We start from the raw sequence: 13,865 nt of genomic DNA on the forward strand, positions 1-13,865 counted from the left end.
GTCCAAGTGACTGGTCCTTACCTTTTATAGGTGGTACTTTGGGTGGGTGGCAACTGTGCCAACCTCTTGACCCACCTACCTGTTAGTCCGTCCCAAGACTAATCCTATCGGTTGCGTGTAGTGAGGGGTGGCTACCCTAGAGGGTTGGGCAATATTGTAACTTAAGACCTAACTCAAAGGAAGGCATCTGGGCAAGTGTGGAAACTCGACTTCAGGATGCTCCCTTGAAGTGCAGATGAAGCTTGGCCATTCCTCTGGTCATAAAAGGTCCATCTGGCAGGAACTGCCAATGTAAAATAAAGCAGAGATGTGGAATACGTGGCTTTCAACAATTCAGCAGTGGGGGCTGTTTCCATTCAAGTTGTTGTTTTTGCTGACCATAATGGAGATGTGTGCTTTCTTCACCAGGCTGGTAGCTGTGTAACTGAAACCTCATTCACGTGTAAGGCTTATGCAGGCACCTTCTATGTGTAGTATCACAATAGGTGACTTGTACAGCTTTCTGAGCCTATGTGTGTATGTGTGCACAGTCCATTATGTGGGTGTAGCAGCAAATATAAATTCATAGAGCAGAATATCAGACTCTTTCCGTAACAGAATCTTGTGTCAAAATACATGTGGGGTCCTGCTATCAAAATATGTCCAAAGTTTCATAACTGTGGTAGGAGTACAGGGTCAAACATATTGGCCACAATTTGTTAGGATTTGTTTTGCAGCCATGACAGTCAACCTTCAAAGAGTCAGATTTACAGTTCTGGAACTCTAGCATTAATTTGAAAGGAATATTTCCAGGGTAAAAAACAGTGGAACAGCAATTGAGTGAAATGCAAGGGCTTCTTAAAAGGGAAAAGACATTACTACTTGACTACCATAACTGAACAGAGGAAAAGTCTGGTTTTCATTATTCTGATGCTCTTATTGCCTAGCTCCCACAAACACCATAACACAATTAGCCTGTGCAAGCCAAGTACATATAACCAAACACCACACAAGCCTGTATAATCATCATACATTGGGTCACAAGAATTCCATAGTCCATGCATGCTCTGAAATCTGCAATGTATAAAGACAGAGGATAAGACCTAGACAAATGCCCGGTGTGTGAACTGTAAAGAATAGTCATTCACCTCTCCCCCCAGACAAACAGACAAACAGATTTTTCCATCAATATTCTTTTATGCAGTGTGCTACCAATGTGATGATTTAGTATAACCAGTTCTCAGAAACAATGTGTTAACTCTGTCAGTTTCTGCACTGATCCTTGGCTATGCAAAGAGAATACCAAGCAGTGATCATAATCAGTGAGGTTCAAATAAAGGGCTCTCAATTTAAGAAAGAGGTGGTCCTAATAATAATTATAATAACAACAATAGAACAGGAAAATGCACTGACTGTTACAGGGAATTCCAAACAGTGGAAATACAGAATTTCCAGTCTGGAATAGCAAATAAATCTCAGGGCAAGACACATGGTCCCGCATTCTCATGGTCTGAATTAAATGAGAAGAATACGTTTTCAAATCCAAGAAGAATCAGTTTTCATATCCAAAGTGTAGCTCTGAAATACAATCAAGAAGCAAACATCTCTGAAGAGGTATGAAATAATTTTCATTAAAATTTCTTATTTATGACAATTTGGGATTAGGCGAGGGTTTTGGAGTCAGTGAGCAATGCATAGCTCCTACAAAGGGTTAGGTCTTTGTAATTCTTTTTTAAAAGTTAACCACTGGGTTTAATTAGAGGTGCCTGCATTTTTGTTGCCCTGCCAGCAGTTTTGAGAGGCAGTTTATATCAGGAAATTGAGAGGGGGCTAAAAAAGATGTGCTGATGCTCCAGTCCAATTTGCATTCCCTAGGACAGCTTTAAACTTAGAACAACCCTGGGAAATCAAATTATGAATCTTCCCTGTAATGCATAGCTTGTCTCTGACAGCGAAAGCCCAGAGAAGTATCTACATTTCAGATATTTTGTCCCATTACAATCAGCAGAATTAAATGCTCTGGGCTCTATTTAAGTGGTTCATGATCTGTAGCCTGTTATCGTAGCAGTGTGAAGACATTTCCCAACCATGTCTAGTAAGAAAGAAAACCACAAGTAATACCTGTCTGCATTTGACAGGTACACAGCATTCCAAATGTCAAGATTTAAGAGGTGGGACCTAGTGATGTCCTAATTATTACCCATGAGCTAAAGGTAATTGAGCTTTTAGCACCAAATCATTGCTTGCCATGTCCAGTTTGCATGTGCAATAGTACCATGAGCAGGTATGCACAGAAGTCATAAAAGAAACCATCAAACTGCCTTGGACAGTTTTGTTCTGGAGAGAGGTGACATACAAATGTGCTAAACAAATTAAGTATGGATTTGCAAGCAGATGGTCCTGAGATTTCAACCCACTGCCCTGGGAATACGCCACAGTACTGGAAATGAAATCGCTCCGCAGTGCTCTCTCCATCCCCATACCAAATTGGCTCCATGGCACACTCTGAAGCTACGGAGCTGAGACAGGTAGAGCAAGTGTGGTGGTATGCTCGTGATGAAGCCTCAAAAACATAGGATGTTTATGAAAGCCTATGAGATGACAGTAAAGGCCACCAAGAAAACTTTCTATACAGCCTCCATAGCATCTGCTAGCTCTCACCCAGGCCAATTGTTTGAACTATTCGGTCTTTGACTTCATTGCCGCAAGGCAAACCAAATGATAAGGAATTGGCCATAGGTTGTAAGGCATTTGTGAGCTTCTTTGCAGATAAAGTCTTGTCACTGCCAAGACCACCTGACCACAACTGATACAATAATGGAATTGGAAGTCCCTTGCGCATCTTCTGTTCTGGTTTTGGACCACTTCAGTTGGCTCTCCCAGAAAGAAGTTGAAAGAATCCTGGGAGTTGTGAAGCCAACCACTTGCCTCCTTGATCCATGCCCTTCCTGACTGGTCAAGGCCAGCTAGAAGAGCATTCAGACCTCCCTGGGAGATATATAGTCAATCTATTCCTGTCCTTGGGGATCTTTCCAGCTGGCTTAAAAGAGGCAGTGGTGCACACAAGAAGCCCTTATTGGACCCTATGGTCCTTGCCAACTATCATCCAGTTTTGAATTTACTGTTCCTGGGCAAAATGGTGGAAAGGGCAGTGGCAGAGCAGCCCCAAGTTTTCCTGGATGATGCTGTTATCCTGGGCCCTTTTTAGTCCGGCTTTTGCTCTGACCACAGGATGGAGACCACACTGGTCACCCTCATGGATGACCTTTGGAGACACCTGGATTGAGGTGGGTTGGCACTGCTGTTACTTATTGACTTAACAGCAGTGTTTGACACAGTTGACCATGATCTCTTGGCCCACTGCCTTGCCAACATTGGAGGGGGATTGCCTTACAATGGCTCTCCTCCTTCCTTTATGGTCAGGGACAGAGGGTGGTGCTTGGGAAGGAGTTGTCCCAGCAACATCCACTCCCCAATACTGTTTAACATCTATATGCACCCCCTCACCCAGTTGGCCCAGAGGTACTGGCTGGGTTGTCATCAATATGCTGATGATATCCAGCTGTGTCTGTTGATGGACGGCCAGCCAGACTCCACCCCAGAGGTATTGAACAGGGTATTACAGGCTGTGACTGGATGGTTTCAACAGAGTTGACTGAAACTGAATCCAATGAAGATGGAGGTCCTGTACCTAGGCCATGGGAATCTGGGATCGGGAATCCAGTTCCCAACTCTTGATGGGACACCGTTGGTGCTATCACCAAGGGTGAAGAGCTTAGGGGTGGTCCTGGATGCCTCCTTTTCTATGGAGGCCCAGGTTGTCACCTTTGCTTGATCAGCCTTTTATCACCTCTGGCTGGTCAAGCGACTGGTTCCCTATCTCATGCAGTGGTCACTACCAGACTGGATTATTGTAACTCGGTCTACATGGGGCAACCTTTATTCTTGACCCGGAAACTGCACCTAGTGTAGAACTCAGCAGCATGGGTGTTGAGAGCAACATCTGTGTGGGCACGCATACTACCTGTGTTGTGCCAACTGCACTGGCTGCCAATAGAGTACTGGCTCCAGTTCAAGGTTTTGCTACTAACCTTCAAAGCCCTATGCAGCCAGGGGAAAAGCTAGCTGCTCATTCACCACCAAATCAAATTACAGTTGTGCTCACATTTATTTCCTTGACTATTACACAAGGACCTGGATGGAACAATTTAGTGAAGTAGCAATGCAATCTTAAACAGAGTTACACTGTCCAAAGTCCATTGAAGTTGATGGGTTTAGAAGGGTACAGTTCTGTTTAGGATTGCACTATAAAGCCACAATCCTATGAAATCTGCTTACTGTTTTCAGTGATACCTTCTCCCAAGTAAGACCTACTTCCAAATAAGCAGCACAGGATCCAAGCTCAAAATGGTTGCAACAACCCTATGTGCTGAAAGAAATCGTAGGCATCTGAAGGACAGATGATTTTTCTAGCATATCACAAACAGTAGCATCAAAGGGTTTTCAATTTCATCCAAATTGTTAGCTGTCAGAATAAAAAACAATTAAAAAGGACTTTGGTTTTTAGTCCTGATCTTTTTGATGCAAATACAAGACAGAATATTATTGCAAACAAAAAAAATATCAGAAATGACAGACCTACTGCCTTGGTGCAAATGCACCATTTATCGTTCCTGCTGGCAGATGCATTTGCCAAGAAATGTCTAATGTAATAAAATTAGACAATTTAACCAGCATGGTGGATTTGCCCGTTTTTGCTGTCAAGCATCAATACCAGCACTTAACCCCAGCATCAAGAGACACATGACTAAACTTACAATGTACATTGGGAAAATCTGGATTTGTCAAATAAAAATGTGTATATGCCGAGAGTGAGAGTGAGACAGAGCCTCTGTGCATTTCAAATGCTTTCTATGGGTGGGTGAAATAGAAACCTAATATCCTTTTGCTTTCATCATTAAATAATGTTATAGAAAGTTAAATAATGCACAAAACATACAGTGATCACCCAAATGCTGTCTCACCCTATCAAACACAGGTCAATGCCATCAAGAACTGCTCTATGAAATTCCCTCTACCAGAGCCAGCAAACGCTTTGGAACTACAGAAAGCCTAGAATTGAGACAGAATTACACTAGCATTGTGTAAATAATCAAACTGTGACCTGTGGGGTTAAAACCTATAATTGGAGTGATACTTCAAAGAGATGACTACTTTCTCAGTGCTATTTTGTGCAGCCAGATAGGAAGATGACTTCTTGGGATTTTTATTGGTCGGCGCCCGTTGCTGCAAAAGTGATATTTTCAACAGCTGCTGGTGCATTTGGGCTCTGACAAATTAGAGGCTAACGTGGAGCATTAAAGAACATCAAAGGCTTAATTTAATGTAAAAAACAAGCAAGCACTCCAACTGGATGTATTTTACAGTGAATTAATAATGCAGATTTACACAGAACGTGATGCTTTTACAACTTCATTTATATGACGGTTTGCAGATGATTTTCTCTCTCTCTCTTTTGCACATAAGCATGGTAGACTTAGTGAGTTGATGGATGTTTTTGCAACATTTTATAAACATATAATCTGACCAAATGTCCCTTGCCTTTATGTCATCCTTCCATATGGGGCCTGAAGTTAAATAATTTGCTATGATGTCTTATCTCTGATTGCTTATTTGCTATACAAGGCTACCTATGGACACTTCTGGTTCTTCATTGCACTTATTTCCAATCTCAAAACATAGCTCAAGCCTTTCTGGAGAACGAACCTTGTACCATTCTTCATTTTGGAAAATCATCCATTATGAACAAAATTCAGATCAAGCTTTTCAGAAATCAAACGTGTGACCCCTGAGAAACTTCTTACAAATAAGTGCTAATTGTACAAATATATTAGTGAGAGGAGGAAAAATAGATGCTCATACACAGCTCATTTGAGAAGGGGCATTCTGCTCACAGGCAAGTCCCAGTGAATTAGAATTAAAATTATAAGATGGAAATGACAATAATTTTGTTTTTTTAAGAGCCTTATTACATGATACCACTTGAAGCTGCCTTATGCTGAATCAGACCCTTATTCCATCAAAGTCCATACTGTCCACTCGGACTCGCAACTGCTCTCCAGGTTCTTGGGCACTGGTCTTTCACATCACCTATTGCCAAATTATTTAGATGCTGGGGACTGAGACCTTCTGCATGCCAAGCAGATGCTCTACCACTAAGCCACAGCCCCTGCACCCAAGTATTGACTTTGGTATGATAGATACTGCTGGTCATGGTCCCTTCACTGATTTTTCACTATACATAGGTTTCAGGGGAATCACAATATCCAGCAAAATGTCTTCACTACAGATAATAAGAAATTAGATGTGCACAGCTTTATGAACGACAGCTCTATTCATATTACATTCCTATTACTTTCTACTGTGAAAAAGTGGCATCTGCCTTCAGGTTAAGTGCCTGTAAAATTGCAGCCTTACTACTGTAGTACACAAAATCAATACCAGTTGGTGAACTACTATATCCTATAAGAGGCACCCTCTGTTATTTAAAAAAAACAAAAAAAAAACAAGAGAAAACAGCCCACCTAAGTTGCATCAAAGCTTTCATTTGGATTGCAGTGCAAATAGTATTAGAGCATAGAATGGCTCCTACAGAATAAAGACAACTGGAAAGAGGAAGAGGAGGAGGAGGAGATTGGATTTATACCCTGCCCTTCACTACCTGAAGGAGTCTCAGAGCAGCTTACAATTTCCCTTCCACTCCCCACAACAGACACCCTGTGAGGTAGGTGAGGCTGAGAGAGCTCTTTCGAGAACTGCTCATGAGAGAATAGCTCTGAAAGAACTTGTGACTGACCCGAGGTCATGCCAGCAGCTGCATGTGAAGGAGTGGGGAATCAAACCTGGTTCTCCCAGATTAGAGTCTGCGCTCCTAACCACTACACCAAACTGGCTCTGGATGACAGTGGCTTTTTATTAGTTCATGTTACATTTCATTCTTTCTCACATTTTAATTGAAAGTTAAGTGCAATGAGGAAGACACTCAGTCCAGATACTGTCATAACATTTATAATTGAAAGTTTGGAACTTTACTGAGGTTCCACTAGACTCCTCAGAGAGATTAGCATGAATGGTATTCTTACACTATTCTCATCTAGTGTAAACCCTCCCAGGTTTTGGCTGCTCTCTGCATTCAGTTCACTATAAACTCTCAAGCCCCACAAATCCTGTGTACCCAGCAGTTGCTCACATGGCAGATCTGGGAAACTCTAGGTTGTACACTGGCAGCATAGTCCCATAATCTTCAGCATCTCACAGATGAAAATAGGGATGCATTTACCTCAATGTCCTCTGTACGCATTGTTCAGCACTGTTCCATGCAGAAGTCATTTATTCTGCAATAGACTTTGCAAGGGATGTCTGTTACCCTAAAAATGTGGATCCTGTTTTCCTAAGCTATTTTCTTCTCTGGGACTGCACCCTTGAGAGTCAGAGAGAGATTTGCTTGTACCTGCACAGCCCAGAAATGGACAGGATATAGTAACAAGCTGGTTGTTCCCTCCTGATTACAGATAGCGCACCTGCTTTGCAGCTTGTGGGAGGAAAAGAGGTTTTCAGTAGGGATTACAGAGCCACTGGCTGAGTCTTTGCTGTTCCCAAGGGAAAGGCCAGTGCACTTGCCCTGCCAGCATTTTTTTCCTTCCAGCACAGTTCCAATACCAGAATCCAGCCGAGCTGAGAAAAAAATAGGCTAAAAGATTCAGTGAGGTAAGATGGGGGGAAGGGTTTCAGTCCTCCACTTGATTCATTTTTGTTTAAACACAGATGCCTGGGAATTTCTGGAGAATTCTACAGAAGGAGGAAAACTCAGTCACATTCTTCCCTGGGTCTGTTTGGCAATTTTAGTTGCTTATAACACAGGGACAACTTTTCCTATCTCTGAAATTTGACAGGAAGCCTCCGTTGCCAAAGCAGTAAAGCCCTGATCAATTTTCTCCGAATAGGGTGGGGAGGGGAAACCAGAAATGGAAATGTGTTTCTCACTTCACCCACTGGAGGGGGGAGGTGATCCAAAGGAAGATAATTACAATAAATGTCTATGGATACTCCTAGATAATACCAATGCTTTATGACTTTACAAAGTATAACAAATATGGGCATGAAGATGGTTTTGAACAGGTCCATACTGTCTTGCGATCTGCCAAAGATGTCTTTTTGGCTATGCTAAGGCAATAAATATTAAAGAATTGTTTAAGGTAACCCATTCCATGGAAGCTCACCTTTTGCAGCCTGACTATCTTATTCTATATGTGTCACTTTCAAAAGGAAACTCAATTTTGGAGAAAGAGGGCACTAAACTTGTGAAGCCGCCTTATGCTGCATTGGAACACTGGTCCATCAAGATTGGCAGTCCTTCTTTGTGGTTCATCTTTTCTTAAAATGATTAAGGCAATCTACAAAAGACAAAATGCTAAAATCATAATAAATGGTGATACAACACAAAATATAGAACTACAAAAAGGAATGAGACAAAGATGCCCGCTCTCCCCCTTACTATTTATCTTTACTCTAGAAACACTGAATGACTTAATAAGAGAGAATAAACAAATAAGAGGATTGAAAATAAAAGAAGAGGAATTCAAACTCCAGGCTTTTGCTGATGATTTAGTCTTTATTTTGGAAGATCATATAGCATCTATTACAAATTTGATTAAAACAATTCAAGAATAAGGTCAAGTGGTGGGACTTAAAATTAACTTTAAAAAGACAAATATCCTTACGAAAAATTGTGACCCAAGACAAATACAAGAAGTTTCTTCGATGGAAGTGACAAAAAAGTTAAATATCTTGGTATTGTGATGACGAATAGAAGTAGCTCTCTGCTAGAAGATAACTATTATACACTTTTGAAAGATATAAAGAAAGACCTTATAAAGTGGAAAGATCTCCAACTATCCTTTATGGGTAGGATAGCAGCAATAAAAATGAATGTGCTACCAAGAATACTCTTTTTAGCTCAGAATCTACCGATATTTTAAAAATGCAATATTTTAATGATCTGGATAAGGTCATTAGGCAATTTATTTGACATCCAAAGAAACCAAGGATTAGATGGAAGGCCTTGCAGGATGGAACAGAAAGAGGAGGATTTGGATTCTCTAATTGGAACTTATACTATAAAGTGGCATGCTTAGGTTGGATAAAAAACTGGATAACTAGAAAATATCAGAAATATGAAACTGGAAAGTCATGATTTAAGTATGGGATGGCATGCCTACATTTGGTATGGAAACTATAGAATACACTCAAATTTTCAACATCATACCATAAGAGGAGCCTTAATAAAAACATGGAGAGAAATAAAAGAATGTTACTATCCTAAAATTCCAAGATGGGTATCACCATTGGAAGCCTTTATAAAGCCTACACTAATCAATAAAGAAAAAAGAGTATGCTATGAAGATCTTCTAGATTAAACAGACAAATTAAAACAGGAGGAAGATCTACATTTACAAAATATCCATCTAACTTGGTGGGAAAATACACAATAAAAATACAGATTTAACAAAGATAGTAAAACCAGTTTCTTTAAACAAAAAAATGAACTGGATAAAATCTGGTTGTCTACAGATGACAAAATGATTAGAAAATTATATAATTTCCTATTAGAAGAATATACGCAAGATGAAGTAGTTAAAACAACAATGATCTCATGGATGCAAGATATAGGGTATAATATAGATTTAGAGTTTTGGCAAAAAACTTGGAAAGTTACAAAATTTATGAGATCTACCTCATATAAAGACAATATATATAAAGTCTTTCATAGATGGCATTGGTGTCCTGATAAAATTGCAAAGTGTTTCCCAACCACGACAAATAACTGTTGGAAATGTATATGTGGGTACTTATTATCATATGTGGTGGAAATGTAGTAAGATATACAAATTTTGGGATAAGATTCATAAAATAATATATTAAATAATGGATATTGATTTGGCACTAAAGCCTGAAAACTATTTGTTAAATATCCTCCCAGACAGTTGTACTCAAAGCGATTGTTATCTTATAACTTAAATTATAACATCAGTTAGAATTATTTCAGCCAATGGCTGGAAAACTGAGAGAATCCCCACTATGGAAGAGTTGATACATAGATTGCTTGAAGTAGCAGAAATGAATAGGCTAAATGTTGTATTGCAAGGAAAAGATGATAATTTGTATCAGAAGAGATGGTCACAACTCTGTGGATCTAGACTTGAAAATGTATATGTAACTATTTGATTCATCTTTATGTAATTATAAAATTATAAATAAATTATATATAAAAAAAGATTGGCAGTCCTCTCAGGTCTTTGGCTGAGATCTTTCACATCACCTACTATCTGAACTCCTTAGCTGGAGACAGCGGGGATGGAACCTGAGATCTTCTGAATGTCAAGCAGCCCTTCCCCATTGTTCTGACCACTGCTCTATCACAAGCCAGAACAGGTATTACTTCCTGTTATATACCCAGATTTCCTAAGGATCTGAACTTACCCAAAGCCAAGGTTTCACTATGAAACAGTAATAAGGATTTTTTAAATTATGTAGATGCAAACAGAGAGCCAGCCCATTGTGGAGCTGGTGTGGCATAGTCGATAGAGTGTTGGACTAGGATCCTGGGAGACCTGGGTTCAGAATCCCCACTTCTACCACAGGTCTGTCACAAATTCTCAGCATTGCCTACCTCACAGGATTGTTGTTGTGAGAAAGTGGATGGAGAATGACGTTCTAAGCCTCTTTTAGTCTCAACTGGGGAGAAAGCAGGATGTAAATAAATGAATACATAAATACAAATGCATACGGTTAGCATGTCAGGCTAGAACCTGGGAAAACCACATTTAAATCGCCACCCTGACACAGAAGATCGCTGGGCATCCTTGGGCCTGATACTCCCTCTATTTCTAACATGCCTCACAGAGTTGTTGCTGTGGGGATAAAAATGGAGGAGAGGAGAATGATATTGTAAGCCACTCTAGATCCCTATTGGGGAGAAAAGCGGGGTATAAGTATCAAAATAAACACTAATGCATATACATGGATTCTCTAACATTTCTCTTTTTTTTCTAAAGTAAAGCTGACAACAGCTTCCTGCCACAATTGTCAGCTTTGTTTGATTTGTTACAGTAATAGCCAAAAAAAAAGGAAATGCTACTAAACAATAAACAGAAAATTATACGTTCACTACTTTTTTTCTCGACAGAATGTAAAGAGCATCACAGCTTGTCTAACTACAGCAGCAGTCAGCTTCAGAACAGTGGACAGAGGAACATTCAACACCATTCACAGTCAGATAACATGTCGAGCATATGATGGAAATAGGATTGCCAGTTTGAAGATTCTCAATTTTGCCCCATAATAAATCACAGTAAGCACCCTCCCTCATTAATTTTCCTGAAATCTCCAAATGGGAAACAAAATATTAATTTTGTTCAGCCTTAGGCATTGTTGACAGTTAAGGTACTCACTAAATCACTGATCTTCTATGCATTAATATTAGATTTCTTCTGCAAAAAAAATCACAAAACCCATGGGTATAAGGTTCACTTTGTCATAAATGTAATGAATTGTTTTGCAACATGATTAATTTGTCAAAAATGGAAAGTATATCTATTGGGCAGGCAAGACTTCTGAGCAAACTAACCTACCTTATAGTCATGGTAATACTCACAGAATTATGTAAATTAATTGAGTCTTTCAATGTTGCATAAAATGCTACTACTAGGGACAAGGCATGGAACATTAGTCTGTTCATCCACCAAAAGAGTTGCATTTTAAAAGGCAGGCATCTCTTCACAAGGGAGATCTCATGGCAGAAGGTCTTTAGAAACACAGTCTTGGGGGGGGGGGTTCCTGCAAACCTACAGACTTTCAGCCATTCAATGGAGAAGTTGTGTATGTGCGTTTGTGTATAAAACTAAATTTTCAAAACAACTGTTAAGCAGGCTACAGCAGTATTATATTGCCATCTTCCTGTTTCAGGCAAAGGGATAGAAAAGATTTACATGATGATAAAGTGATATCTGTCCAAGCAGTAATAAGAATCTTACTAGCATAATCTCATTTGCAAATCTTAAACTCATGGTGCACTACATTGAAAACCAAGATATTTAACTTACAGTGAAAAAACTATGTGCGTTTACTCAGATGCGCATCCTGGTACATTCTGTGGAACTGACTCCCTTGGAAGGATGCACAGTAAAGTTCTCTAAATGTGAAGAAAAGCTGAGGGCCCATGCGGAATTGCAGGGCAGAGGAACAGTTTGGCGCCCACAACCCGAATCCAACAGCCCGCAGCCATCACGGCCGTTGGGCTGGGGGAGGCGTTTTTGCCTCCCTGTCGGAGGAGGCAAGCAAGTTGGCACCAAAGCGCCAATCCGGGGAATTCAGAGGGAGGCGGGGCCGAGCATTTAAAAGCTGGCCCCTCCGGCCCTCACAGGCAGCCCCGCGTGGTTTCTCGGCCCACCCTCCCGCCCTGTTGATAGTGCAGGCTGTGGCTGGTCGCCCGGTTTAGGGGGCCAGGTAGGAATTTTTTCAGCTCTTCCTGTTTGGCTGGTGGAAGAGTTGTTTTTCGCCTACCTTGCACTGCGGCGGTGGTGCAGGTGTTTTGGGGTGAGGCCTGGTTAGTTAGAATGGTCACTTTCATTGGCAGGGTTATAGGCGAAAATTCAGTTTGCGGTACGGTGAGCACCAGCCAATACCCATTATTTGGGAATGAAGGAGTCGGTGAGTACAGTCTTTGTGCCTTGCGGTATGGGGCGGGGAAAACTGACGGCCTTCAGGAACGCCCCGATTGAGTCAGCTCTTTGAGCCTAGCGGCTCGGGGGTTGGCTCTGTGGGGTGGTCCTGTAATGGCTAGCCGGCCGGGCGGAAGCCATCGTTGATGGCTAACGCTTGGGGCAGGGTGGCTCGCCCTATGTCAACGAGATAAGGGAGGGGTCACGGATCTCTGGCCTTATCCATACCGCAAAACTGTGTTGCCCTTGCCGTTGGTTGGTTGGTTGGTTTTATTAAAGTTGTTATTTTAATAAAGTGGCCCAATAGTTAATACCAGCACCAGTGTCTGCCTCATTATTCCAACTTGGGGGGCAAATCCTCCCTCCTAGATTCTCTAAACTCTCAAGAGCTTCAGCATCTAACTTCCCCTTCCTTTGTTTTTTTAACTGACAGATGAATACATAAAGCTGTCATCTACTGTGTCTGACCATTGGTCTATCAAGGTCAATATTGTCAAGTGGAGCATTTTAAATTCCTGTCAGATCATCTGGGTTTTTTTTCCTCCTTTTGGTTAACTTATAAAGTCATAGTTGTCCAGAGACAGCATCTGTGCTTGCCTCTGCAGATAGTGGTGGCTGGCAGCATGGCTCCCTTCAGAAGTCTGGCCCCCACTCCCCCTCTCGAGCCTAGAGTGGATGAAGAGAGGAAAAGCCTCCTGAACCAGGCAGCCCTTGGGGAGCTCATGTCAGCTGACACCAGCCTAAAACTCAAAATCTCATCACGTCAGCAGACTGGGGTTGCAGAGGCTGCCAAGAGCTATATAAGCTATTGTGGCTAAGGCCAGGGAGAGGAGCAACAAGCTGGCTCTTCTCCCAGACAATGCATGGAGGAGGAGGAGGAGGAGGAGGACTCCTTAAGGAGTCTCAAAGTGGCCTGCAATCACCTTCCCTTCCTCTCCCAACAACAGGCACCTTGAGGGGTAGGTGGGGCTGAAAGAGCTTTGAGAGAACTGTGATTGGCTTAAAGTCACCCAGCAGGCTTCATGTGGAGGAGGAGTGGGGAATCAAACCCAGTTCTCCAGATTAGAGTCTGCCACTCTTAACCACTACACCACACTGGCTCTACAC

The sequence above is a fragment of the Gekko japonicus genome, unplaced genomic scaffold (genome assembly GCF_001447785.1).
Source record: "Gekko japonicus isolate JY-2015 unplaced genomic scaffold, Gekko_japonicus_V1.1 scaffold523, whole genome shotgun sequence".
Lineage (NCBI taxonomy): Eukaryota > Metazoa > Chordata > Lepidosauria > Squamata > Gekkonidae > Gekko > Gekko japonicus.